Genomic DNA, 26,673 nt, shown 5'->3' with positions numbered 1-26,673 from the left:
TGTCACATCTAATGCTTCAGTGTATCACGGTCTGCTCCTGGATTGTTTTTCAGTGTTCAGATACCCTTAACTCTTTCTCCTCCAGAAATTTTCTTGTTTTTAATCATCACCTATCAAAAGGAGACTGAATTTTTGTATGAGATAGTGGTTCGCCACAGATCTGAGTAATGGTCACTGTGAAACCAAAACCACCCTATGTTTGTTTGAAGGTGTTGGGTTGGCCAAAAATTTCGTTCGGTTTCTTCTGTAAGATGGTTCTAGTAGCGCTTAGTTGTCTTTAACCGCATTCGAAACAATTTTGTTAGATTGTATTGTGACAGCTTTCGTATCAGCGTGCATTTAAAAAAACAGCTTGTCAAAATTGAATTTTTATGTAGCCATTTTAATATTGAAGATGGAAGAAAAAAGCAACATTTTCAGCATATTATGCTTTATTATTTTAAGAAAGGTAAAAATGCAGCTGAAACGCAAAAAAAGATTTGTGCATTGTGTGGAGAAGGTGCTGTGACTGATCGAACGTGTTAGAAGTGGTTTGCGCAGTTTTATGCTGGAGATTTCTCGCTGGACGATGCTCCACGGTCGGGTAGACCAGTTGAAGTTGATCAAATTGAGACATTAATTGAGAACAATCAACGTTACACCACGCGGGAGATAGCTGACATACTCAAAATATCCAATTCGAGCATTGAAAACCATTTGCACCAGCTTGGTTATGTCAATTGCTTTGACGTTTGGGTTCCACATGAGTTAAGCAAAAAAAACCTTTTTGACCATATTTCCACATGCAATTCTCTACTTAAACATAAGAAAAACATTCCGTTTTTAAAACCAGTTGTGACGGGTGATGAAAAACGAATAGTGTACAATAATGTGGAACAGAAGAGATTGTGGGGCAAGCGAAATGAACCACCACCAACCACACCAAAGGCTGGTCTTCATCCAAAGAAGGTGATGTTATGTATATGGTGGGATTGGAAGGGAGTCCTCTATTATGAGCTCCTTCTGGAAAACCAAACGATGAATTCCAACAAGTACTGCTCCCAATGAGACCAACTGAAAGCAGCACCCGATGAAGAGCATCTGGAATTAGTCAACAGAAAACGCATAATCTTCCATCAGGATAACACAAGACCGCATGTTTCTTTGATGACCAGGCAAAAACTGTTACAGCTGGCTGGGAAGTTCTGATTCATCTGCCGTATTCACCAGACATTGCACCTTCGGATTTCCGTTTATTTTGGTCTTTACAAAATTCTCTCTTTTTCTTAATTTTTAAATTTGTTGTTTTTAAAAATGTTTATTTATTTGGTTGCGCCGGGTCTTAGTTGCGGCAGGCGGGCTCATTAGTTGTGGCTTGCCAGCTCCTTAGTTGAGGCATGCGAACTCTTCGTTGCGGCACGCATGTGGGATCTAGTTCCCTGACCAGAGATTGAACCTGGGCCCCTGCATTGGGAGTGCGGAGACTTAACCACTGCGCCACCAGGGAAATCCCACAAAATTCTCTTAATGGAAAAAATTTCAATTCCGTGGAAGACTGTAAAAGGCACCTGGAACAGTTCTTTGCTCAAAAAGATTAAAAAGTTTTGGGAAGATGGAATTACAAAGTTGCCTGAAAAATGGCAGAAGGTAGTGGAACAAAACGGTGAATACGTTGTTCAATAAAGTTCTTGGTGAAAATGAAAAATGTCTTTTATTTTTATTTAAAAAACCGAAGGAACTTTTTGGCCAACCCAGTATTTTGTTTCCATAATGGCTTGAAATCCATTAAGGTCTTGTAGTTTAGCATCTCTCTTCGCTTGAATCAAACGGAGCTGAGGGTGTACCTTCTTTCATATTCTTATGAACTATGTTAGTTCAGCTTCGAAGGATGGCACGGCAGTTTCTCCAAATCATTGGGTCCATTCTCAAAGTTTCTGAACTCAGATCCCTACCATTTTTTAAATGAGATGGCCTCTAGCCATGGTTATCTCAGTTAATAGCTTATCATCTCCAAGAGGGCAACTTCTGTATCTATTTTGTTCATCATTCAACCTGGGTCTAGCACTGTGCTTGATAAGTATTTTGAATACCCTCTTGCAAATCGAAATTGCTATCTGTCATTTAGCCTCCAGTATAGATACGTTTTTTGGACCACCACTGGTAACAAAGACTTGGAAGTGACTTTGTTAAAAATCGCCTAGGTAGATAGTGGCAGAGCTAAAATTTCATGTCATATCTAATCCAGCCAGTTTCTGGGATTATGAACCTACCTTTTCAGATTTTACACTGTACCACATTATCTCCCCTATATGTTGTTCTGCTGTTTGCTTTGGAAAATCTCTTGCCTTTCGTACTCTGAAAAGATTTTGTGGCATGTTCAACATTTTTCAGTTATTTGGCATCATCATTAAGAAACACCTACTTTTTCTAGTTTCTGCTAGATTACTTTCAACTTTAAAATGAGTGTACAGATGTAGTACAGATCTTGCCTAGGAACTCCTTCTATGGCTTTGGTTTTATTTTATTTTTAAAAATTTTTATTGGAGTATAGTTGATTTACAATGTTGTGTTAGTTTCAAGTGTATGGCTTTGATTTTAAAAGACATGAATTTTCTTTCCCATACCTGCAGGAGGCTATTTTAATTTCTTAGTCATAGGTAATATTAGAATTTTCATGTTTCTGTTTTAATCACCAAGAAGAATTAGTAGAAAGCTTATTCCAAAAAAGTCTCCAGGAAATATTATTTCTTAATTTAAGAAAATGATTCTTATACACGTAATAGCATTAAATTAGTATCAGTATTAAATATAACTCATGATATTAAAATCTGATGTTCCACCTCACTTTTCAAATGATAATTTTCCTATATTCATTCAATCAGTTCATCTAATATTTCTGTTTCTAAGACTTTGTGAGATTCTTTGTGCAGTGTTGACAGCTTTCATCTTCATGTTTGTTTTAATTAAAATTTAAACAGAGAATGGCCTGTGCTGTAAATCAGCCTGGAACCCTTCTATTTCCATTCTCTGTGTTTGGGAAGAGTCTCAGACAATGAATTGAACCTCAAGCCCTTACTGTGTTTTCACAGAATTGACATTTCCAAGGTGTTTTCCAATGTGCCAGGAGCAGTTCAAGATCTTTTATATATATGATCCTTGAACCTTAAAACGACTGTCAGGAAGGCATTAATATTTGTGGTTTATACATGAGAAGTCTGAGACAAAGAGAGGAAGTGACTTATTCAGGATCACATAGTAAATAAGTGACAGAGCCAGGATTCCAACCCATGTCCACTTGACCCTAAGACCCAGTTTCTTGCGCCTAGCAGGCATAGGATGGGTTGAGAATGCATCCAAATTGAAGAACCTCATATTCATGTTTATCATGTCTGATTATTTGATGGTAGATTTGGAGGTTGACATGTAGTCATAACACTGAATACCATTCTGGAACATTTTAATTACTCTGGCCACTGCTACCTGTCTGCCGTTACCGTCTTAATATTCTTCATAACCTTTATTACAGACCAAGGAAAAAAATGAAACCTTTGTTTTCAAAATGCCTTTTTAGACATCTCTCAAGTATTGTAGTGCTAGCTACCTTGTCTTGTCATTGTATTTTTTGCTTAGAGATCACTTTCTTTCATGTCTAGCTGGATGTGCAGTTGAAAACAGGTGTTCTGGATATAAATATGCTCTAGATCAGTACTGTCCAATAGAACTTCCTGCAGTTGGAAATGTCCAGTTTCTGCATTGTCCGGTATAATAGCCACTAGTTACGTGGGGCTGTTGAGTGCTTGAAATGTAGCTAGTGCAACTGTGGAACCAAATTCTGAATTTTATTTAATTTTGACTAATTTAAATTCAAATAAAAATAGCCACATGTGATTATAGCACAGTTTGAGGTAGTAATTGATTCTTGTGTTTGATGAGTAATAGAATTTGAGGAAATCCAATAATTAGTAGTTTAAAAGTTGCTGATTGGTTTTCCAGCAACATAAAATTTGGCATGTGTTTATCCTAAAGCCATAGGACCAAATAGAGTAGAACAGTTCATATTTCCAAAGCACTTTTTGATTATTCATGATCTCATTTGATGAGTATTTCAGGTATGATATCATTTGGGACTTGTGTTTGCTAATGGATCACAGAAGAACAAAACCATTTACAGCTTTCTTGTGCAGGGGCTACTCCTGTTGAAATGGACACCATTCTGGCCCCTTGATGCTCAGGTTGAGGCTTGAGGGCCTGGACAGGAACCCATGTACTGTTTTCCACTGCTTATTGAGACTGGAGAATTATCCCTCTCCCCTCACCTAGAATGTCCATTAATTTCATTTTTTATATCTAAAGAGAGGGAAGTAGAGACAGTTTCTAAATTTAGCCAGGGAGCTATAATAATTTGATAACCAACAAAAGAAAATTTAGTTTTCCTTTCTAATATTTCAAAATAAATCCTCAGGGCTTTGATTTTAGTTCTTTGTTTTGGAAAGTACAACCCAGAACTCAGAAATGTTCTGTGTAAGATTCGTTTTTAAATTGATATGTGTTTTCTGAAGAAACTTTTGATGGAATTAAATAGTAGATTTCATATGATATTTTGAAGAAAAATTCATTTCCCTGGAGTCTTGATAGATTTGGTTTCGTTTTGATTGTCTGGCCTTGTGAAATAATTTGTAAAATATATTAATTTTATTGTAAAATATATTAATTTTCTTATATGTTACTAAGTAGCATATTTTTCTCTGTCATTTTAGTTGTAAAATGCTCCTCTCCTTTCTATCAGAGCTCACCACTAATCGACTCTGGGTGCTTTTGATTTTTCTGACTATGCCAAGGCATTGAATGAAGTTCGCTGTAGTGAGAAAAGAGAGCACATGGAACTCGTGACTTTATATACTCCAACAATAGAGCTTTTATGACATTGGAGGTGGTTAAAAATGCTAGAAGTAGCTCTTAAACATGGCATCACTGTGTTGCCTTTTTTTTTTTTTTTTTTGTATTCTTAGAGCTGCCAGGAGTGCATCGGGCCTGTAATTTCCTGTTCTCTGAATCCCCCATCTTTCTGCAGCTCCAAGCTTTGTGTCCCACAGCCTGTGACTCTGTGCTAACAAATCGCTATTGTCCAGTGGGGCGAATGGTGGCTGGAACCAAAGAATTGCTGTCTGGTTTCTATTCAAATCCAGGTAGTGAGATATATGAATGGACTTTTCGAATCGTCATGTGAATAACGTCTGCTCGGCATGAAGGCTCAGAGCCACACTAGGAAAGATTAACTCCTGGGCTGACCACTAACATCTTTTGTAGTAGGAGGTAGAAACATTCCCAAGTATCATTTTATTCACACTTAATTTTCCATTTCATCTTCCAAAAGTAGACTTAGCCATTCAACTATTTGGCTACTTTTCTCTTAAGTTTTAGTGTTTCTGTTGATAATATGGAAGTTTGGGAAAATGCTAAGTTGTTTTTCGCTTAGAACACTATTTTTTTCTGTCAAAAGTTTTCTACCTTACATTTATAATGGCATAAAGTTATCTTTATAGCATACATGCAAAAATGAGAGAGAGGGAGCTGCTTTTTCCAAGAAACCAACCCTTTAAAATGCTTTCCAACCATTGAAGGGAAAAATCTCCTTTTTTTCAGAGCATCCTACTTATTTGCATTTTTTTCCTCCCAAAGCACAAATTTATACAGAGAAAATAGAAACAACTTAAAATGCGATGTATTAACCAAACAAACAAGCCTCCTTCAAATTAGGAACCAACTTAAGCATTTGTAAGTATAGCACAATCAGGATTTTAAAAATTAGATTTGGAAGCTTGACTATAATTCATAATTCTCATTATCCTTAGAAAATTGTTATATTATCTTTCTCCTGTATACCTGAAAAAATGTCCACAGGCTTAAAGGGCCATGCTTTTCACATTCCTTCCATATTGCAGGTACTGTGGAACGGGAGAGCCTTTTATGTTTCTTTTTGTCTTAAACTCAGACAGCTTTGTAAGCAGTAGTGTGTAGATTACAAGAGTTAGACAAAAGCAGGCGCGACTGAGAAGAGTTGAGGGGGGGAGAGCTTGGGGCACTTCCTGTCACTCAACACATTCCAGATCACTAAAAAATTTCCACACCCTCTGCATTCCCTTTTGCCCACCCCAGATCCCAGTATTTTCTGATTACATATGTTGTGGTATTTATCACACTCCTCGCTATCACTGGGCTCTGGCAAGACTGCTTCAGAGGAGATGCATTCCTTTAGATTGCACAAAGCATAGCTGGGAAAATGGCTGGCAGTTTCAGAATCTAGTCACGATCGCACGCATGAGCACCTCACACATCCATGCCCCTTTCCCCCCTCTCCCGCCCCTGCAGCTGGCTGACCTGTCTCACCCACTGCTGGCCTATCGAACGGCCAGGACTGTCTGGTTTTGGCTCATGCCTTTGTCCATGTCTGGCTTAGTTCCTCTCTGTCTACGCTTGCCTCTACCCCCACCGCCCCAGGCAGCACAAGTGTTTGGCCACACAAAACTACAGATAGAAAAAAGGTGGTAAAAACTTCAAACTTTGCTAGATTCTTCAACAGTTTATTCTTTTGTTTATTCACTTTCTCTCTTCTTTAATACTTCGTTTTAAGAAAACAAATACAAAATTAATTATCTAAAGGCAAAGAATGCAAAGCAACCTTTGTGTTCCTTATAATAACTGACTTCATAACTCTCTCCAGCTGCGTTATGGGGTGTGTATAAAAAGCTTCTGTTCTGAGAACAAAGGAGCACGTGCAGAAATGAGACTAAAAAATCCACTGACAGTATTTCACCACACAAATTACTTAAAAGATTTTAGTCAAGCCTCTCAACAGATTCAATGTTAAAATGGTTTTTAGTTAAAAAAAAAAAAAAAAAAAAATTGAAAGTGCTTACCCAGTAAAAGAACCGAAGTAGTCCTGAACTGTTACGTAAGACTTTTTACAGTTGGATCTTTGTCAAAAGGGGGTGGGGGTGATGGGAGAAAGCAGCAACAACAATCAAAAAAGTTCGAGCTGCTGTGGCTTAGAGGACAACTTCTCTGTTTCCAGATAGGATTCTTGCTGTAGAAATGGAACTCCCAGCCAGCACAGCATCCTGTCCCGGTAGAGAAATGAGTTTGTCAGTAAAAAAAAATTAGATACTGGAACCCAGACTAGATGAGGTATTGAACCGCGCCAGATTTCCTTGCAGCCCTGTCTGCTCAGCTCGCATTGAACTATATATGACCCAGATGATGGACAGAAGCACATTCAGTCATGTGCACACTGGAAGAAAGCGGATTTGCTGGTCCCTGGCAGTGCAGGGGTTTGTCTTCTGATTGGGCTGTGCCCTGATCAGTGAAATGTGAAGCCCTCACCATTCAGAGGCCGTAATTCAGGACTGGCAGTTTGAGTGTCTGGCTGCCTCTAGTCACTGAGAGAGACTTTGAAGGTGTTGCTTTTGTTTGGTGGCATTACCCACTCAGAGGTTACTTACACCTATGTACTAGTATTAGGAGCAATGCTAGCCTTCCTGAAATGCAAGAAGGAAGCCGACTTTGCCTGAATTCTGTCATCTTATTGTTGATGAACTTTGCTCTAACTTAACCCAATTATTTGATTTGAGAATTTTTGTGATCTTAACCAAGGCCCATGTCCAGACCACACCCTGGCCGTGATTTTGTGGGTTTGATAAGGTAAAAATAAAGGTAGCATTTGACTTTGAAGCTTCCTAGATGCTACAAATTGCTGTTAATGAAAATTGGATGGATGGACAGCAGAGAAGTTAAGTTTTGGATTCTGGAGTCTTTGAATGTGCTAGGAAGAAGCTTTATCTCTTATCGCCTTTGTGAAGCTGTCACTCTTATCCTAGTCCTTAGTCACATAGGGGACTGCTGGGGGGAAGCTACCAAAGTATAGGATCCCATTGAACTGTGACATAGCCTTTATGCAAGATAGCCACAGTCTACTCTCTCTAGTCTGTCTGAACTAGGGTCCTTGGGATTATTTCCTGTCTTTCTGGGCCACTAGGAAATGAGGCCATTATTTGGACTGTCGGTTGTGACATTTTTGTTTAGTATATGAAAGTTGCTTTGTTTAACGCAAATTAACACTGTTTTTTAAAAATTTGAAGCAATAAAGGAATTAGCTTATATAATCCTAAAGTGGTGTTTAGACATATAAATACTTTGGTTCATTTTCTGCCTCTCTTACACTTGTGGAAATAAATCCATGGTCAGTGTATAGCGCCTGTCTATTTTGCTGTAAATTCTGGGTTTGGATGTTTAAGTATTTGTAATTTCTTAGATGTTACACAGCATCCTGCATATGGGGACTGCCCAGGAATTTTTCTCTTGTCTTAACCTGGAGAAGCTGGGTTGATATGCTATGGGATATAACAATGATCAAAGTCAGAAAAGAAGGGATGCACACCCTCTCTTTTCTGTAAACTACAGAACAATCATTCCTTTTTTTCTTTAAATTGTGGTAAAATATACGTAAAGTAAAATTTACCATTTTAACGTCTGTAGTCTGTAGCATTAGGTACATTCACATTGTTGTATAATCATCCCCACTACCTATCTCCAGAATATTTTTATTTCCCCAAACTGAAACTCTGTACCTAACATTAACTTCTTATTCCTTCCTCCCCCAGCCCCTGGCAACCACCATTCTTTCTGTCTCTATGAATTTGACTATTCAAGATACCTCATAGAAGTAGAATCATACAGTACTTGTCTTTTTGTGACTGGGTTACTTCACTTAGCTTAATGTCCTCTAGGGTCATTCATGTTGTAGCATGTGTCAGAATTTCCTTCCTTTTTAAGATTGAATAATATTCCGTTCCTTTGTACGTGTAGACCACATTTTGTTTATCCTTTCATCTGTCGATGGACACTTAGTTGCTCACACCTTTTGGCTATTAAGACAATCATTCTTGACCATTCTTCTTGTAATCTTGTGGGGGCATCTTTGCAGAGCTGTTCTGACCCATCTTAAAAGCTATTCCATTTTATCAGTTGGAAGGGTTTTGGTATGCCTTTTAACTTTAGAGACTAACTAGGCCCTAATACCAGATTTGCTAGAGAAGGGCAGATTCTTTTCAGCCGTCTTGGATGAGACTTAAAACATAATTCTTCTCTATTTATTTTTTATGGGTTTATCTTTTCCTATTACACTGTGAGCTCTTCCTGGGCAAGGACTGTAGTAAATTCCTTTTGAATTGTGCCTGTGCCTCTTGTTTAGGAAGTAGACATCAATAAAAATTAGTTGGAAAAAAAAGTGAATTAATGAATAATAATAGAATAATAGCTAATTTTATTGGATTTTTATTATAGGCAAGACACTGTGACAGATGTTTTATATACATTGTTTAACTTTCAAAACAACTCTGAGATAAGTATTGTTATATTCATTTAATAGATAACTTGTTCAGGACCTCACAGCATGTAAAAGATACAACTGAGATTTGAACCCTTGTCTCTTTTGGCTCCAGAGCCATTATGCAAACTCCATAGTGAGGTGATGATCAGTGGGTTTGGAAGCAGGAGATTAAGGCTAAGCATTGATTCCAAATCAGAGATTCTTTCATTAGGCATCAGGAGCTATAGCCCTGTGATAGAGATGGTTCATGAGTGGATACTCAGAGGAAAGCTTTGCACGTTATAGATCTTTAGCTGAACAACCCCTTGTTGAACTCAGTTCACAGATATTCCTGTGTATGTATATAAATTCTCTTTCTTAGGTTATTTTGAAAGTGCAGTTAAATGAATGCACTAGAACGAATGCATCGATGTTCCTCCTACATATATGAATGATACTGTTCTAGGTGCTAGGGTGAGTCAAGAATAAACCAGAACAGATTCTTATGGATCTTGCATGCTAGTGAGGAGACAGAAAAATAAGTTTACAAAGTAATATAAAGTAAAACAGGAAACCATGCTATGAGGAAAATAAAATAGGGTAATGTGATGATGGACAATGACTTGGGGGTAGATTTGGATGAGGGACTCCTTAAATGAGGAAATACCCAGGAATGCTTCTCTGAGGAAGTAAAATATACAAGCTGAGAGCCAAACGATGACAAGAAGAATCCTAGAGGATAAAGAGCTAAAAGAAGTGTGATCTGAGCAACGAGAACGAGATATGAGTTCTAAGATAGGATTGAGTTTGGTGTGTTTGAGGAGCAGAAAAAGTAGCATGGCTAAAGTGGAGTGAACGCAGGTAGGAGATAATGTTGGAGAGGTAGGATGGGATCCTATCATGTAGGGCCTTGTGAGCTGTGATAAGAAATTTGGATTTTTCCCCAAAGGTAGGAGATTGGAAGGTTTTAAGCAGAAGAGTCCTCCTGACACTACCTTTTTTTTTTAAAATTAAATTAAATTTATTTATTTATTTATTTTGGGCTACTCTGGGAGGCATGCGGGATCTTAGTTCCCGTGCCCCCTGCAGTGGAAGCACAGAGTCCTAACCACTGGCCTGCCAGTGAATTCCCCTGACACTACCTTTAACTGGAGTCCTTCCCAAGCTGGAGACTTTGCCAAGGCTTTCACATGTTAGTGGCCAGCTCTAGGTGTCCTAGCAGAATGATACTTCTTTTACAAGAATGCTGGGGCAACCATTGGTTTCATTGCTCTTTCCACATCAAAGAGGGCTCATTCAACAGGAGTCTCTTGTTGTTTTCACAACATCACTGTTGTGTGGATAGGGTTTTGTATGCTGGTTTTCTGTATTAATTTAGGCTAAAATTCAGTTCTTAATTAGACCTGATCTTTCTGTGTCAGTAACTTTGAAGGACGTGTTCTTGGCAGTTGATGATGGCTGTTTCATTTATATGATATACTTAAGGGCATACTGATGGGAATCTGAAATTGACAAGTAAAGAGGAACTTTCCCAGTATTCTTTTTATTTTTTGGCTGTGTCGGGTCTTAGTTGCGGCATGCAGGATATTTGTTGAGGTGCGTGGGCTCTTCACTGTGGCGTGCGGGCTTCCTTCTATTTTCTGTTTCTAGTTGAGGCGCGCTGGCTCAGTAGTTGTGGCACACAGGCTTAGCTGCCCCGTGGCATGTGGGATCTTAGTTCCTCAACCAGGGATCGAACCCGCGTCCCCTGCGTTGGAAGGCGGATTCTTTACCACTGGACTACCAGGGAAGTCCGTTTGCCAGTATTCTTTTTTTTTTTTTTTTTTAAAGATTATTTATGTATGTATGTATGGCTGCATCAGGTCTTAGTTGCGGCATGTGGGATCTTCGTTGAGGCATGCGAGATCTTCCGTTGCAGTGTGCAGGCTCTTCTTTGTGGTACGCGGGCTTCTCTCTAGTTGTGGTGTGCAGGTTTTCTCTTCTCTAGTTGTGGCGCGCAGGCTCCAGGGTGCGTGGGCTCTGTAGTTTGCAGCATGCAGGCTCTCTAGTTGAGGCGCACGAGCTCAGTAGTTGCAGCCTGCAGGCTTAGTTGCCCCGCGGCATGTGGGATCTTAGTTCCCTGACCAGGGATTGAACCCATGCCCCCTGCATTGTAAGGCGGATTCTTTACCACTGGACCACCAGGAAAGTCCCCCCTTCCCAGTATTCTTAAATAAGGTTGTATTCAGATATTCTGACTCTAGTAGGGTTAATTGCTAACATTTATCCCATATTATTTGATTTTTTAAAATACTGTGAAAAATAACGAACATAACGTTACACACTTGATAGTTTCATTTTATAGGTCAGTTGCGTTCAAATTGTTTTGACCATTATCCTCTGTAAGAAAGATATTTTATATTGTAATCCATTATACATGTATTTGTATATATATCTATGTATCAATATCTATATCTGAAACCATACTTTCATGGTATAGTACTTGTCCTTATTAACATGTAGTCATCTGATTTTTTTTTTTTTTTTACTTAAAAAATATTATTTACAAGCCACTAAATTGATTTTAAAACCCACTGAAGGGACAATCTGAACTTTGAAAAAACATTGTACGGGAGAAATCTGAGGCTCGGAGAGGTTATGACTTGTCATTTGTCACATAGCAAGGAAGTAGCAGAGCTGGGACTTAAACTATTGCTAATGATTCCAAAGCCCTTCCTTGTTACCACATTGTATAGTTTTTCTAGTGATTATAATCTTCAGTGAAACTGAACAAAAATGAAACACCATAAATGACCTTTAATAATGATTATATAAAATGTAAATTTTCAAAGCAGATGCTGTAGGATGGGACAGAAATATTCTTCCTCTGATCATGTCCTCTGCCTTTTTCAAAGACCTGTTGGCCACTTGGCGTTGTCTTCCATATCTTGGACAGAATGCAGTTGTTATTACTCATTAGTTGTACTGGGAACCAGCAGATTTCCCAAAGCACTTGTATCTCATTACTCAGCCTACCCCTGAGCTAATCTTGGCTTCTTAAAATAATAGCTGTGTGATACTTAGCTTATGAGAGTGAGAATGTGGCCTCTCAAAAGCGAGCTGTTGCAGTGTAAGTTGGAGTCAGTGCTCAGATACAAGACAGGAAATATATCTAGTGTCTTGAGTCCAGCCCTGCTGTTTTCTGACCTGGTTACGGTACTGGTTGAGTTAATTTTGCTGAAGGGAGAAATCATGTCCTCCTCTCCCGCTGGAGGATAAGGCTATATCAAAGGGGAAGGGTAGGGGATTAATGCCTGTTGTTTACTATGAGCCAGCCATGCGCTGTACTCTAGGCCAGGGGTCCGTAACCCTCGGTCCACGGCCTGTTAGGAACCAGGCTGCACAGCAGGAGGTGAGTGGCGGGCGAGCAAGCAAAGCTTCATCTGCCGCTGCCATCACTCCCCATCGGTCGCATTACCGCCTGAACCATTTCCACCCCCCCACCCCCGCCCCGGTCCGTGGAAAAATTGTCTTCCAGGAAACTGGTCCCTGGTGCCAAAAAGGTTGGGGACTGCTGCTCTACCCGCCTCTCCCCCCCGCTTTAATCTAATTTAATTTAATTTATTTTTTGGCTGTGTTGGGTCTTTGTTGCTGCATGCAGGCTTTTCTTCACTTGCAGCAGCAGGGGCCACTGTTCGTTGCAGTGCACGGACCTCTCATTGCGGTGGCTTCTCTTGTTGCGGAGCATGGGCTCTAGGCGCGTGGGCTTAAGTAGTTGTGGCACATGGGCTTCAGTAGTTACGGTGCTCGGGCTCTAGAGCACAGACTCAGTAGTTGTGGTGCATGGGCTTCAGTAGTTGTGGTGCTCGGGCTCTAGAGCGCAGGCTCAGTAGTTGTGGTGCATGGGCTTAGTTGCTCTGCGACATGTGGGATCTTCCTGGACCAGGGCTCAAAACCGTGTGCCCTGCATTGGCAGGCAGACTCTTAACCACTGCACCACCAGGGAAGCCCTCTAGGCCCTTTTGACATAGGTTTTAGTTTAATTCTCACGACAATTCTGTGAGGGGAAAGTTATTATCCCTATTGTTTTCATTTATTATTTTTATTTCTTAAAATTAGGATACAGAACAATCAGGACACAGAACAGTTACAGTGCCCCAAAAAACTATTTTGTGTATTATCCATATTTTACAGAAAAGAAACATTGAGGCTCAGAGAGAAGAAATGATTCTTTTTTAAAAAAATTTTATTTATTTATTTTTGGCTGTGTTGGGTCTTCGTTTCTGTGCAAGGGCTTTCTCTAGTTATGGCAAGCGGGGGCCACTCTTCATCGCGGTGCGCGGGCCTCTCACTATCGTGGCCTCTCTTGTTGCGGAGCACAGGCTCCAGATGTGCAGGCTCAGTAGTTGTGGCTCACGGGCCTGCCTAGTTGCTCCGCGGCATGTGGGATCTTCCCAGACCAGGGCTTGAACCCGTGTCCCCTGCATTAGCAGGCGGATTCTCAGCCACTGCACCACGAGGGAAGTCCCACCTCCAACACTTTTTTAATCAGTATAGATTCATGTTTTTAGTCTTTATGCAGTTGCTTTTCAGTGAAAAACAGGAGTTTAATCTTCTGCTAGTTTCCTTTATTAACCCGCTGGGTTTTGTTTTTGTTTTTGTTTTTCCTTTTTTTCTTCTGCCATGACTTGGACATGACTTGGACATAGGTTTATTTCTCTTTGGGGCTTGAACTGGGTTGGCTCTCCAAAGCTTCTGGACCTCCTTGTTTCTTGGGTAGGCAAAAATAGTCAGGTGCCCCAGTGTCTGCTAGGGAAAAGGGTAAAATCACCTGGGTAGGATTGGGTCGAAGGCATGGGTCATAAAACATTACTCCTGTGGCTGCCAAGAAAATGCTCATTTTTTTGTGAAGAGACTGGTCCAGTGTTAGTCATTTGATTATATAATTAAAGCAGGGATTTTGGATAATTTCTTTAGATATATGATAAGGCCTACTTTTTCTCCCCCATTTTGTCTTCCCATGTATCACATCAAGGGTAAAGATGGGACTTTGCAAAACTGTTACTTTGAATTCTTATAACATCCTTACTAAGTTGGCATTGTCATTTCCTCCTTTATACAAATGAGGAAAACTGAGGTACAGAGAGGTTAAGTAGCTTCTTCAAGATTCCTAAGACAGAGCCAGTAATCTAACTCAGGTTTTTTGTGGGGTTTTGTTTTGTTTTGTTTTTGGTGTGTATGGATTTTGTTTTTGTTTTGGTGTGGCTCCAAAGCTGTCTCTTTGTATTACCTATTTGCTATCTTCACTAACACACTTCCAGTGCCCCTCAAGGGCATTGCCAGTGTTCAGAGAATGGTGGTGGTGACTATACCCCTTAGGACAGACATTTTTCCCTTTAAAGTATCAAATCATTCTTGAGCATTTTAACTTTAAAAAGAGATTCAGTTCAGAGTTGTGTTATGGTGACTTCAACATCATTTAAAAATTCAGGGCATCAAAATCTTCAGGAGCTGATTGTAACATTGAGGGACCTAGGGCTGTTGAGATTTGGAATATCCACTGATCCAGAGCCACATGGTTACTGGGCAGAAGGTGGTAGGGCAAAAAGGTACTTGGCTATGGGCTGAGCCCACGTGGGGTCAGACTGTATCACAGGAAGAAGCCAGAGCTGAATTCCAGGTCACAGAGGGCTGAACCTAGGGATATGGTAACCCAAGGGCTATGGTTCAGAGGCAGGCCATTGGTGGCCAGTGTTTTGGCCTGACTTACCATTTGTAATTACTACTAGGCCTCTCCAAGCAGGTCTGTTAACCTTTATTATTTTTAAAAAATATTTATTTATTTATTTGGCTGCGCTGGGTCTTAGCTGCGGCATGTGGAATCTAGTTCCCTGACCCAGGGATTGAACCCAGGCCCCCTGTATTGGGAGCGCAGTCTTAGCCACTGGACCACCAAGAAAGTCCCTATTAACCTTTTAAATATATAGAGAGGTCATGTTCAGGAGATACCTGCCACTGAAATTACACACTTTCTAGAAGTTTACATGGTCAGCATTCCCATTAGATTCATAAGTGCCCACTGACAAAACATGGCAGGGATTAATTCACTTAAGCAGTTTTAAGGGAGCCTTTTTTAACTTCAAAAATTGTGAATATATGGTTTTCTTCTTTGTAAAAATTGTTACCACCCTTTTTTCTCCAGGCTTCTAAAGGCAATAGCTATTAATACTTGAAAAGTTAGAAAATTAGTATTTTTTCTTTCATATGTATTTTATTTAACTAATAAACTTTATTTTTGGAGCAGCTTTAGGTTCACCTCCAAATTGAGTGGAAAGTACAGAGAATTCCAGTATACTCCCTGTTCCCAAGGTGCATGACCCCCGACCAACTGTCAACATCCAGTACCAGAGTGATGCATTTGTTACAGTTGATAAACCTACACTGACACATCATTGTCACCCAAAATCCATAGTTTATTTATTTATTTATTTATTTATAAATAAAATGATCATTGCTGGTTTCAGCCACTGCTCTTTTTAAAAATATATTCATTCATTCATGCATGCATGCATGCATGCATGTAGCGCCAGGGGGGCCTTTGTTGCGGCGCGCAGGATCTCCATTGCAGCATTCGGGCTCTTGGTTGCGGCATGTGGACTTCTTAGTTGTAGCATGTGGACTCTTAGTTGCAGCATGCATGTGGGATCTAGTTCCCCGACCAGGGATCTAACCCAGGCCCTCTGCATTGGGAGTGCAGAGTCTTACCCACTGGACCACCAGGGAAGTCCTCATAGTTTACTTTAGATTTCACTCTTGGTATTGTACATTCTGTGGATTTTGACAAATAGATAATGATGTGTATTACCATTGCAGTATGTTACAGAATAGTTTCACTGCCCTAAAAATTCTCTGTGCTCTGCCTATTCATCCCTCCCTCCCTCCTTCCTAACCACTGGCAACTACTAATCTTTTTGCTGTCTCCATAGTTTTGCCTTTTCCAGATGTTATACAGTTGGAATCATACAGTATGTGGCCTTTTTAGATTGGCTTCTTTCACTTAGTAATATACATTTAAGTTTCCTCCATGTCTTTTCATAGCTTGGTAGCTCGTTTCTTTTTAGCACTGAATAATAATTCCTTTGTCTGGATGTACCACAGTTTATCCACTCACCTACCAAAGGGCATCTTAGCCACTTCCAAGTTTTGGCAATTACGAATAAAGCTGCTATATATAAACATCTGTATGTAAGTTTTTGTGTGGACATAAGTTTTCAGTTCATTTGGGTAAATACCAAGGGTGATTACTGGATCATATGGTATGAGTATGTTTAGTTTGTATGCAACTGCCAAACTGTCTTCCAAGGTAGCATTTCTACCAGCAAGGAATGAGGATTCCGGTTGCTCTACCTCATCCTCCCCAGCATGTGATATTGTCTCTCTCTCTCTCTTTTTTTTTTTGGTGTGGGAGTCATTCTAACAGGTGTGTAGTGATATCTTGTCATATTAACTTGCACTCCCTTAATGACAGATGATGTTGAACATCTTATGCTTGCTTGCCATCTGTGTATCTTCTTTGGTGAGGTGTCTAGTAAGGTTTCTCACCTGTTTTTTAATTTGGTTGTTCATTTTCTTATTGTTGAGGGTTTTTTCTTATTGTGGAGTTTTAAGAGTTTCTTTTATAATTTTGGATAGCAGTCCTTTATCAGATGTGTCTTTTACCAATATTTTCTCCTAGTCTGGTCATCTCATTCTAATGACATTGTCTTTAGCAGACCAGAAATTTTTCATTTTAATGAAGTCTAGCTTACTAATTATTTCTTTCATGGATCATGCTTTTGGTGTTGTACCCAACAATTCATTGCCATGCACAAGGTCATCTAGGTTTTCTCCTGTGTTATCTTCTAGGAGTCTCATAGTTTTCTGTTTTTCATTTAGGTCTGTGATCCATTTTGAGTTAATTTTTGTTAAGGGTGTAAGGTCTGTGTGTAGATTGATTTTTTTTTTTTTTACATGTAGATATCCAGTTGTTCCAGCATCATTTCTTGAAGGCTAACTTTGCTACATTTTATTGCCTTTACTCCTTTGTCAAAGATCATTTGGTTGTATTTATGTGGGTCCGTTTCTAGGCTCTCTATTCTGTTCCATTAATCTATTTGTTCTTTCCCCAATACCACAGTGTCTTGATTACTGTGACTTCGTAATAATTCTTGAAGTCAGATGGTGTCAGTTCTTCAGCTTTGTTCTTTTATTTCAATATTGTATTGGCCATTCTGGGTCTTTTGCCTCTCCATATAAACTTTAGAATCAGTTTGTTGATATCTACAAAATAAGTTGCTGGGATTTTGATTGGGATTGCATTGAATCTGTAAATCAAGGTGGGAGGAACTGGTATCTTGGTGATATTGACTCTTCCTATCTATGAATATGTAATATCTCTCTAGTACTTTTTTGACATTTTTTTCATCAGAATTTTGTAGTTTTCCTCATATAGATCTTGTACATATTTTGTTAGATTTATACCTAAGTATTTCATTTGGGGAGGTGCTATTGTAAATGGTTGGTTAGTTTGTTTGTTTGTTTATTTATTTATTTATTTATTTATTTATTTATTTATTTATTTATGGCTGTGTTGGGTCTTCGTTTCTGTGCGAGGGCTTTCTCTAGTTGTGGCAGGCGGGGGCCACTCTTCATCGCGGTACGCGGGCCTCTCACTATTGTGCCTCTCTCGTTGCGGAGCACAGGCTCCAGACGCTCAGGCTCAGTAATTGTGGCTCACGGGCCCAGTTGCTCCGCGGCATGTGGGATCTTCCCAGACCAGGGCTCAAACCCGTGTCCCTTGCATTGGCAGGCAGATTCTCAACCACTGCGTCACCAGGGAAGCCCAATGGTAATGTATTTTTAATTTCAAATTCCACTTGTTCATTACTGGTATATAGGAAAGTGACTGACTTTTGTTTATTAACCTTGTATCCTGAAACCTTATTATCACTGCTTATTAGTTCCAGGAGTTTTTTGTTGATTCTTTAGGATTTTCTACATAGACGATCTTGTCATCTGTGAACAAAGACCGTTTTATTTCTTCCTTCCCAATCTGTATACCTTTTTTTTCCTTTTTGCTGTCTTATCACAATAGCTGGGATTTCCAGTGTGATGTTGAAAAGCAGTAGTGAGAGGGGCATCCTTGCATTGTTCCTGATCTTACCAGGAAAGCTTTGAGTTTCTTATCATTAAGTTTTGTGTTAGCTGTAGGTTTTTTGCAGATGTTGTTTATCACATTAAGGAAGTTCCCTGAGAGTTTTTATTGGGAATGGGTGTTGGATTTTGTCAAATGCTTTTTTCTGCATCTATTGATATGATCAAGTGTTTTTTTTTCTTTAGCATGTTGATATGATGGATTATGTTAATAATTTTCAAATGACAAACCAGCCTTGCATACCTGGAATAAATCCCATTTGGTTATGATGTATAATTCTGTTTACATTGTTGGATTCCATTTGCTAGTATTTTGTTGAGGATTTTTAAATCTGTATTAATGAGAGAAATTGGTTTGTAATTTTCTTACAAGGTCTTGGTCTATTTTTGTTATTAAGGTAATGCTGGCCTCACATAATGAGTTAAGAAATATTCCTTCTGCTTCTGTATTCTGGAAGAGATTACCGAAAATTGGTATAATTTTGTTCTTATGTGTTCTGTAGAATTCACCAGTGAACCCATCTGGGCCTGGTGCTTTCTGTTTGGGAAGATTATTAATTATTGATTTAATTTCTTTAATAATAAGCCTATTTAGGTTATTTCTTCTTGTGTGAGTTTTGGGAGATTATGTCTTTCCAGGAATTGGTCCATTTCATCTAGGTTATCAAATTTGCGGGCATAAAGTTGTTCATAGTATTTCTTTATTCTAATGTCTGTGTGATCTGTACTGTTGTCACCCGTTTCATTTCTGATTTTGGTAATTTGTGTCTTCTCCCTTGTTTTCTTAGCCTGGCTAGAAGCGTATCAATTTTATTTATCTTTTCAAAGAACCAGCTTTTGGTTTTGTTGATTTTCTCTATTGAATTCTTATTTTCGATTTCATTGATTTTTTTTTTTCTCTAGTTCTTATTATTTCTTTTCTTCTGCTTGCTTTGGGTTTAATTTGCTCTTCTAGTTTCCTAAGGTGGAAGCTTAGATTATTGATTTTAGATCTTCTCTAATATTCAATTTTCAACTCTAATATTGTATTCAAATTCAACTCTAAAACATTCAGTGCTATTAATTTTTCTTTAAGCACTGTTTTTGATGCATCCTACAAATTTTGATAAGTTGTATTTCATTTGATAAGTTGTATTTTCATTTTAAAAATATTTCAAAATATTTTTAAAATTTCTCTTCAGATTTCTTTTTTGACCCATGTGTTTAGAATTGTATTGTTTAATCTCCAGATATTTTAAGTAATTTTCCAGCTATCTTGCTGTTATTGATTTCTAGTTTAATTCCATTGTGATCTGACAGCAGATGTTCACTGTATGATTTCTATTCTTTTAAGTTTGTTAAGGTGTGTTTTATGATCCAGAATGTGGTCTATCTTGGTGGACGTTCCACGTGAGCTTGAGAAGAATGTGTAATATGCTGTTGTTGGATGAAGTAGTCTGTAAATATCAATTATATTCAGTTGATTTGTAGTTCAGTTTAGTTCAGCTATGTCCTTACTGATTTTATGGCTGTTGGATCTGTCCATTTCTGATAGATGGGTGTTAAAGTGTCCAACTATAATAATAGATTCAAATCTATTTCTTTTTGCAGTTCTATCAGTTTTTACCTCATATTTTGTCATAAGCTAAAAAATTAGTGTTTACTGTATTATTATGATTTAAATTATACATACACATACTTTTGATATATGTCACAATAAAAAATAAAAATTGGACATACAGACATAAATAAAAATTTAAAAATGAAACAGTATGAATAAGTATTCAACCACATTTTGGGTCAAAGAATTGTAAATTTAAATAATGAGTTTACCTCATATTTTGATGCTGTGTTGTTAGGTGTATACACATTAAGGGTTGTTATGTCATCTTTGGAGTACTGATGCCTTTATCATTATGTAATGCCCTTTGTTATCCCTGATAACTTACCTCACTCTGAAATCTGCTTTGTCTGAAATTAATATACCCATTCTTACTTTTTTTTTTAGCCTGTTAACTTGTTTTTAAAGTTTTTAAATTTTATTGTGGAAATATCCAAATATATGCAGATGTAAAGAGAATGGTATAAAAAGCCCCCATGTACTCATCAGTCAGTTTCAAAAATTGTAACTTTTTTGAAGTATTTATAAAACATTTCCCCAAATATTATTACAAAAATTTCAAACACCAGAGAAGTTAAAGACTGTAGAGTGAATATTCATATGCCCGCCTCCTATATTCTCCCATTAATGTTTCATTCTGCTTTAATCCATATCTATCCATCCATCTGTCTGTCTACCCATCTGTCAATTCATTTACTTTTTAAAAAATAAATATAGGTTACATACAATATTATGTTAGTTTCAGGTGTTCTGCATAATGATTTGACATTTGTACACATTGTGAAATGATCCTCATGGTAAGTTTAGTAACCATCTGTTCTTGTACAACTTTCAGTATTATTGACCATACTCCTTATGATGTATATTACAACCCCATGACTTATATTATATAACTGGAGGTTTGTACCTCTGAATCCCCTTCACCAATATTATCCACTCCACCACCCCCCTCTTTTGGCAGCCACCTATTTGTTCTTTGTGTCTGTGAGTCTGTTTCATTTTGTTTGTTTTTTAGATTCCAAATGTGAGATTGTGCGGTATTTGTCTCTGACTTATTTTACTTAGTATAATATCCTTTAGATTCATCCATGTTGTCACAAATGCCAGGATTTCATTTTTTTAGTGACCAAATAATATTTCGTTTTATATACATAACCACATCTTTTTACCCACTTGTCTATCGATGGACACCTAGGTTGCTTCCATATTTTCCTGTTGTAAATAATGCTGCAATGAAGATTGTTATGTATGTATGTATATTCAAATTAGTGTTTTTGTTTTCTTTGGGTAAATACCCAGAAGTGAAATTGTTGGATCTTTTGGCAGTTCTATTTTTAACTTTTTGAGGAACTTCTATACTGTTTTCTATAGTGGCTGCACCAGTTTACAGTCCCACCAACAGTGCACAAGATTTACCTTTTCTCCACATCTTCACCAAGACTTATTTGTTGTCTTTTTGTTTAAAAGTAAAAGGGTGGAGAAAGATATATCATGGTAACACCAGTCAAAAGAAGGCAGGGCAGGGGTGTCCTTAAAACACATCAAACATCAAAACACTTTTGTTTTTTGATGACACACCTGCTTTCTTTTGATTGATGTTACCATGATACATCTTTCTCCATCCCTTTACTTTTAATCTATATGTGTGTTTCCAATAGACAACATGTAGTTGGGTCTTGTTTTTGGATCCACTCTGACAATCTCTGTCTTTCAATTAATGTATTTAAACCATTGATGCTTAGGGTGATAATTGATATAGTTGGATTAATATCTCCATATTTGTTAGTATTTTCTATTTATTGCCCTTGTTATTTGTCCTTGTTTTTGTCTTCCACACTTTTTTCTGCCTCTTGTAGTTTTAAATGAGCATTTTATATGATTCTGTTTTCTTTCTTTTCTGAGTATGTCAATTGTACTTCTTTTTTAACTTTTTTTTTAGTGGTGCCCTAGAGTTTGCAATATACGTTTACAACTAATCCAAGTCAGCTTTCAAATAACACTATACTATTTCACAAGTAGTATACATACCTTATAATAACAAAATATTCCTAATTCCTACCTCCCATCCCTTATATCATGTTGTCATTCATTTCACTTACACGTAAGTATATACAGTAGAATACATGCTATTATTATTTTAAACTGTTACTTGTTAGAACTAAGAATAAGAAAAATAAGTTTTAATTTTACCTTTACTTATTCTCCAGTGCTCTTCCTTCTTATTATGTAGATCTGAGTTTCTGACTTTATTAACATTTCCTTTCCTCTGAAGAACTGCTTTTAACATTTCTTGCTAAGCAGGTCTACTGGCAATGAATTCTCTCCAATTTTGTTTGTCTGAGAAATTATTTATTTCTCTTTCACTTTTGAAGGATAATTTCACAGGATACAGAATTCTAGGTTGGTGGGTTTATTTCTCTCATCTCACTAAACATTTTACTCTATTCCCTTCTTGCTTGCATCGTTTTGAGGTTAACTTGGATGTAATTATTATCTTTACTCCTCTATAGGTAAGATGTTTTTTCCCTCTGGCTTCTTTCAAGATTTTTTTTTTTAAGTTATAAGTCACCCTTTTTTAATTTTTATATTTTATTTTATTTTATTTTATTTAGGCTGCTCTGGGTCTTAGTTGCAGCATGTGGGATCTTCGCTGCGGCATGCGGGCTCTTAGTTGCGGCATGTGGACTTCTTAGTTGCGACATGCGGACTCCTAGTGTGTCATGCGGACTCCGAGTTGCAGTATGCGAACTCTTAGTTGCAGCCTGCATGTGGGATCTAGTTCCCCGACCAGGGATCGAACCCGGGCTCCCTGGAGTCTTACCCACTGGACCACCAGGGAAGTCCAAGATTTGATTTTTTTCTTTTAACCTTTGATTTTCTGAAGTTTGAATATGATGTCTAGGTGTAGTGGGGTTTTTTTTGGCATTGATCTTGCTTGGTGTTCTCTGAGCTTCTTGGATCTGTAGTTTGGTATCTGACATTAATTTGGGGGAAATTCTCAGTCATTATTACTTCAAATATTGCTTCTGTTTCTTTCTTTTCCTTCTAGTATTCCCATTACACATACGTAACACCTTTTGTTGTTGTCCCACAGTCCTTGGATAGTCTGTTCTTTTGTTTGTTTCAGTCTTTTTTCTCTTTGCTTTTCAGTTTTGGGAGTTTCTACTGTCATATCTTCAAGGTCAGAGATCTTTTCTTTAGCCATGCCCAGTCTACTATTGAGCCTATCAAAGCCTTCTTCATTTCTATTACAGTATTTTTTATTTTCTAGCATTTTATTTTGATTCTTTCTTAGAATTTCCACCTCTCTGCTTAAATTATCCATCTGTCTTTCATGTTGTCTGTTTTCCATTAAAACCCTTAGCATATTAATCATAGTTCTTTAAAGTTCCTGGTCTGATAATTCCAACATTTCTGCAGTGTCTGACTCTGATTTCTGATGCTTGTTTTGCCTTTTGGTATGCCTTGTGGTTTTTTTTTGTTGAAAATTGAATGCAGTGTACTAGGTAAAAGGAACTGCTATAAACAGGTCTTTAGTAATGTAGTGGTAAGATGTGGGGAAGGGAAAGCATTCTATAGTCCTTTGATTTGGTCTCAGTGTTTTGGTGAGCCAGTGCCGCAGAACAGTGAACTTTACTAGTGCTTCTCAGGTTTTTTTCCCCATTAGGTGGGACAGGATGGCTGGGTGGGCTGGAGTTGGGTTATTCCTCTTTCTTCATGTGGGATGCTAGAGGAAGCTAGAGTTGGGTATTTCCCGTCTCCTGGGTTGGTTAGGCTCTGATAAAACTCCAGCAAGTTAGGCTCTAATAAAATAATTTTTTCTTGAATGCAGGCCTTGTTAAGAACAGAATGCTCTGGTATATTGCAGGCGTCTTTTTCCCCTCTCTCTTCTGGAAGCAAGAAGGAATTTTTCTCTGATATTCACTGTGAGGTCCTGGTAGAGATTTTGGAGGTAAAACTCACAAAAGTGTGGAGCCCTCCTGTGACTGGGTCCCTCTGGGGTTTTTTGTTTTTGTTTTTGGCCGCGCCATGCAGCGTGCGGAACTTCCCCAGCCAGGGATTGAACCCGTGCCCCCTGCATTGGAAGCATGGAGTCTTAACCACTGGACCACCAGGGAAGTCCTCCCTCTGGAGTTTTAACTCTCAGAGTTATCCACACTTAGCTTCCAACAATTCATCAACTACAGCTTAGGTGTTCTTACTCTGGCACTGGTTCCTGTGGAATTTTCTGCTCAAGAGTTTCAGCTTTAGTAGGTTGTTAAGTCTCTGTTATCTGTATCTGTCTCTCCAATTTTGGGGACAGTGCTTTGCCATCTGACCTCACTTCTCTGCCACATCTACGAAGAGTTGTTGATTTTCCATTTTGTTCAGCTTTTTCTTGTTGTTAGGACAGAGTGGCAACTTCTAAGCTCCTGACATGGCCAGACTGGAAATGTTAGGACAGAGTGGCAACTTCTAAGCTCCATACATGGCCAGACTGGAAACTGGAAGTGGTATTGATTTTTTAAAGAATTTGAGATAGGGATGTCATTTCTTCCTACTTTTAACCTTATCCAAAAATTGTCATTCAGTTTAGAGAGCTTCCTGACAACGCATTTACTCATTTTTTTACACCCCTCTTTGTAAATTTGGCACATATAAATTTACCCCATGACAAAAATGGGAGTCTTTATCCAACTGCAATGAGAAAGCTCACCATTTGGATTTCTGCATTTTTTGATTGGAAAATTTTATTTTCTTCATGACTATCCCAAGAGTTTAGAGCTTGCTTTCTCAGACCTTGTCTCTGGCCCTTTAGCATAAGTCCTCTCTCTGGCATCTGTTCCTGCACATCTACAAGGATCACGTTTTCTGGATCCAAAATCAGGACAACAGATCTCACATGAGATTTTTTTTCCCCTTTTAAATAGACTATTTTTTAGAATGGTTTTAAGTTCACAGCAATATTGAGCAGAAAGTACAGAGAGTTTCCATATACCCGCTTCCAAACATATTGTACAGTCTCCTCCCATCAACATCCCAAACCAGAATGGTACATTTGTTATAATCAGTGAACCTACATTGATACTGTACAATATTACCCAAAATTCATAGTTTACATTAGGATTCACTCTTCATATCTTATACTTTATGGATTTTGGCAAATGTGTCATGATATCACATGGGCTTTTTATATGGAGATTTAGTTTGAATTCCTGAATATTGGAATTTATAGAACATTGGTTCATGGAGACCACAGAACATAATAATCTTGGAAAAATCAAAGTACGGTCACTGTATGTAGATGTGTCAGATCAGTTTCAGTGCTTTTCTGCTTTGACTAGTGCTTGAAAGGGCCTTGGAATAGACTACGTAGCAGGTAACAAGCAGGGATACAGTCTTGTTTGTTCAGGTGGCTTGGCAAAGGCTGCAAGAGTTGCCATGGGGGTCTGCTGGGGACCGGGAGGCTATAGAGTCAGATAGATCTGACTTTTCTGAAAGGTATCAAACTACTGGAATTTGAACACGCATAGGTTTGGATTCAACTTTTTTCTTTCACCAGTATCTCTAAAATATATGGCACATACTAAAAGCTCTGAAGTTGGTGTAATCTTCGGAAGATCAGTACATACCAGTTTTTCAGTTGTCTGGTGAAAGGATGGAAAACTAAAAAAGTCTGTCACTTTGTACAAATTTGTAGTGTTTTTTTAAATGTCTTATTTGCTTTATATTTTTTTTCTGATTATATTTCCTTCTGAAAATAAAATACCTTTTTTTCTGTTTTTAATGACAATACATATTCATTGTCAGACATGTCTTTTAAGTTTATTTCTCCTGAGGGCTCTACAATTAAGGCATGTGACTAGTACTCACTTTGGAACTATAACTGAAAACATTAAAAGCTCAGGAAACATAAAGAGGGATTTTTATATTTGACTCATAGACCTACACTGACCCTTCTCCCTAGCTAAAGACCAGAATTCTTAATCCTTTCAAATATCTTTATTTGCATGTCTCTTGGTTCCTTAAGCCTGCACACTCTCCTTTCTTCCTTATTTCTTTTGGTTGGATGAATCACACAGAGTTAAAGCTGTGGTCACCTCCTCTGCCTTCTTCTTTCATGACCTCCATATCCAGTCAGCCAGGCAATTCATCATATCTTTGTTTTACTTTTACATTTCTGCTTTCATCACTGAGTAACCACCTTCCCCTCCCTTCATTCCCTGCAATCATTTTTTAAAGCTTGTATTTATTGATACTTTATATACCAGAAATTATGCCAGGTAGTTATCAACCGGAGTTTATTTGGCCATGTCGAGCACTTTTGGTTGTCACAACCTGGGGGCCAGGGTGGGTGGGGAGGGAACGGGTAGGTAGAGACCAAGGATGCTGCTAAATATCCTATTAATGCACAGGATCGCTCCTCCATAAAAAAAAGAATTATTTGGCCCAAAATGTCAATAGTGTAGAAGTTGAGAAACCTGAATCACATTAATTGTTTCATAGCTTACTTAGTCCTCACAACAACTCTTTACATGGGTTTTATTATCCCTCCTTTATAGATGATGAAACTGAGGCT

At 38.2% G+C, this 26,673-nt stretch overlaps 1 protein-coding gene and 1 long non-coding RNA gene across 5 annotated transcripts in view; one reads left to right on the top strand and one right to left on the bottom strand.

Moving 5' to 3' along the window:
• The window catches only part of LOC309633951, a 55,137-nt gene extending 39,528 nt beyond the window's left edge, over positions 1-15,609 (bottom strand). The window contains exon 1 of the long non-coding RNA XR_014247780.1: positions 6,897-15,609. This is a non-coding gene — a long non-coding RNA (uncharacterized lncRNA). The remainder of the gene's footprint in view (positions 1-6,896) is intronic.
• Positions 1-26,673, top strand: part of NR6A1 (nuclear receptor subfamily 6 group A member 1) — a 217,182-nt gene that overhangs the window by 92,839 nt on the left and 97,670 nt on the right. The window lies entirely within an intron of this gene.

The sequence above is a fragment of the Balaenoptera borealis genome (genome assembly GCF_965194805.1).
Source record: "Balaenoptera borealis genome assembly, chromosome: 8".
In the NCBI taxonomy this organism is placed as follows: Eukaryota; Metazoa; Chordata; class Mammalia; order Artiodactyla; family Balaenopteridae; genus Balaenoptera; species Balaenoptera borealis.
The sequence above is the reverse complement of the archived record's forward strand: the minus strand, read 5'-3'. Positions and strand labels throughout refer to the sequence as shown.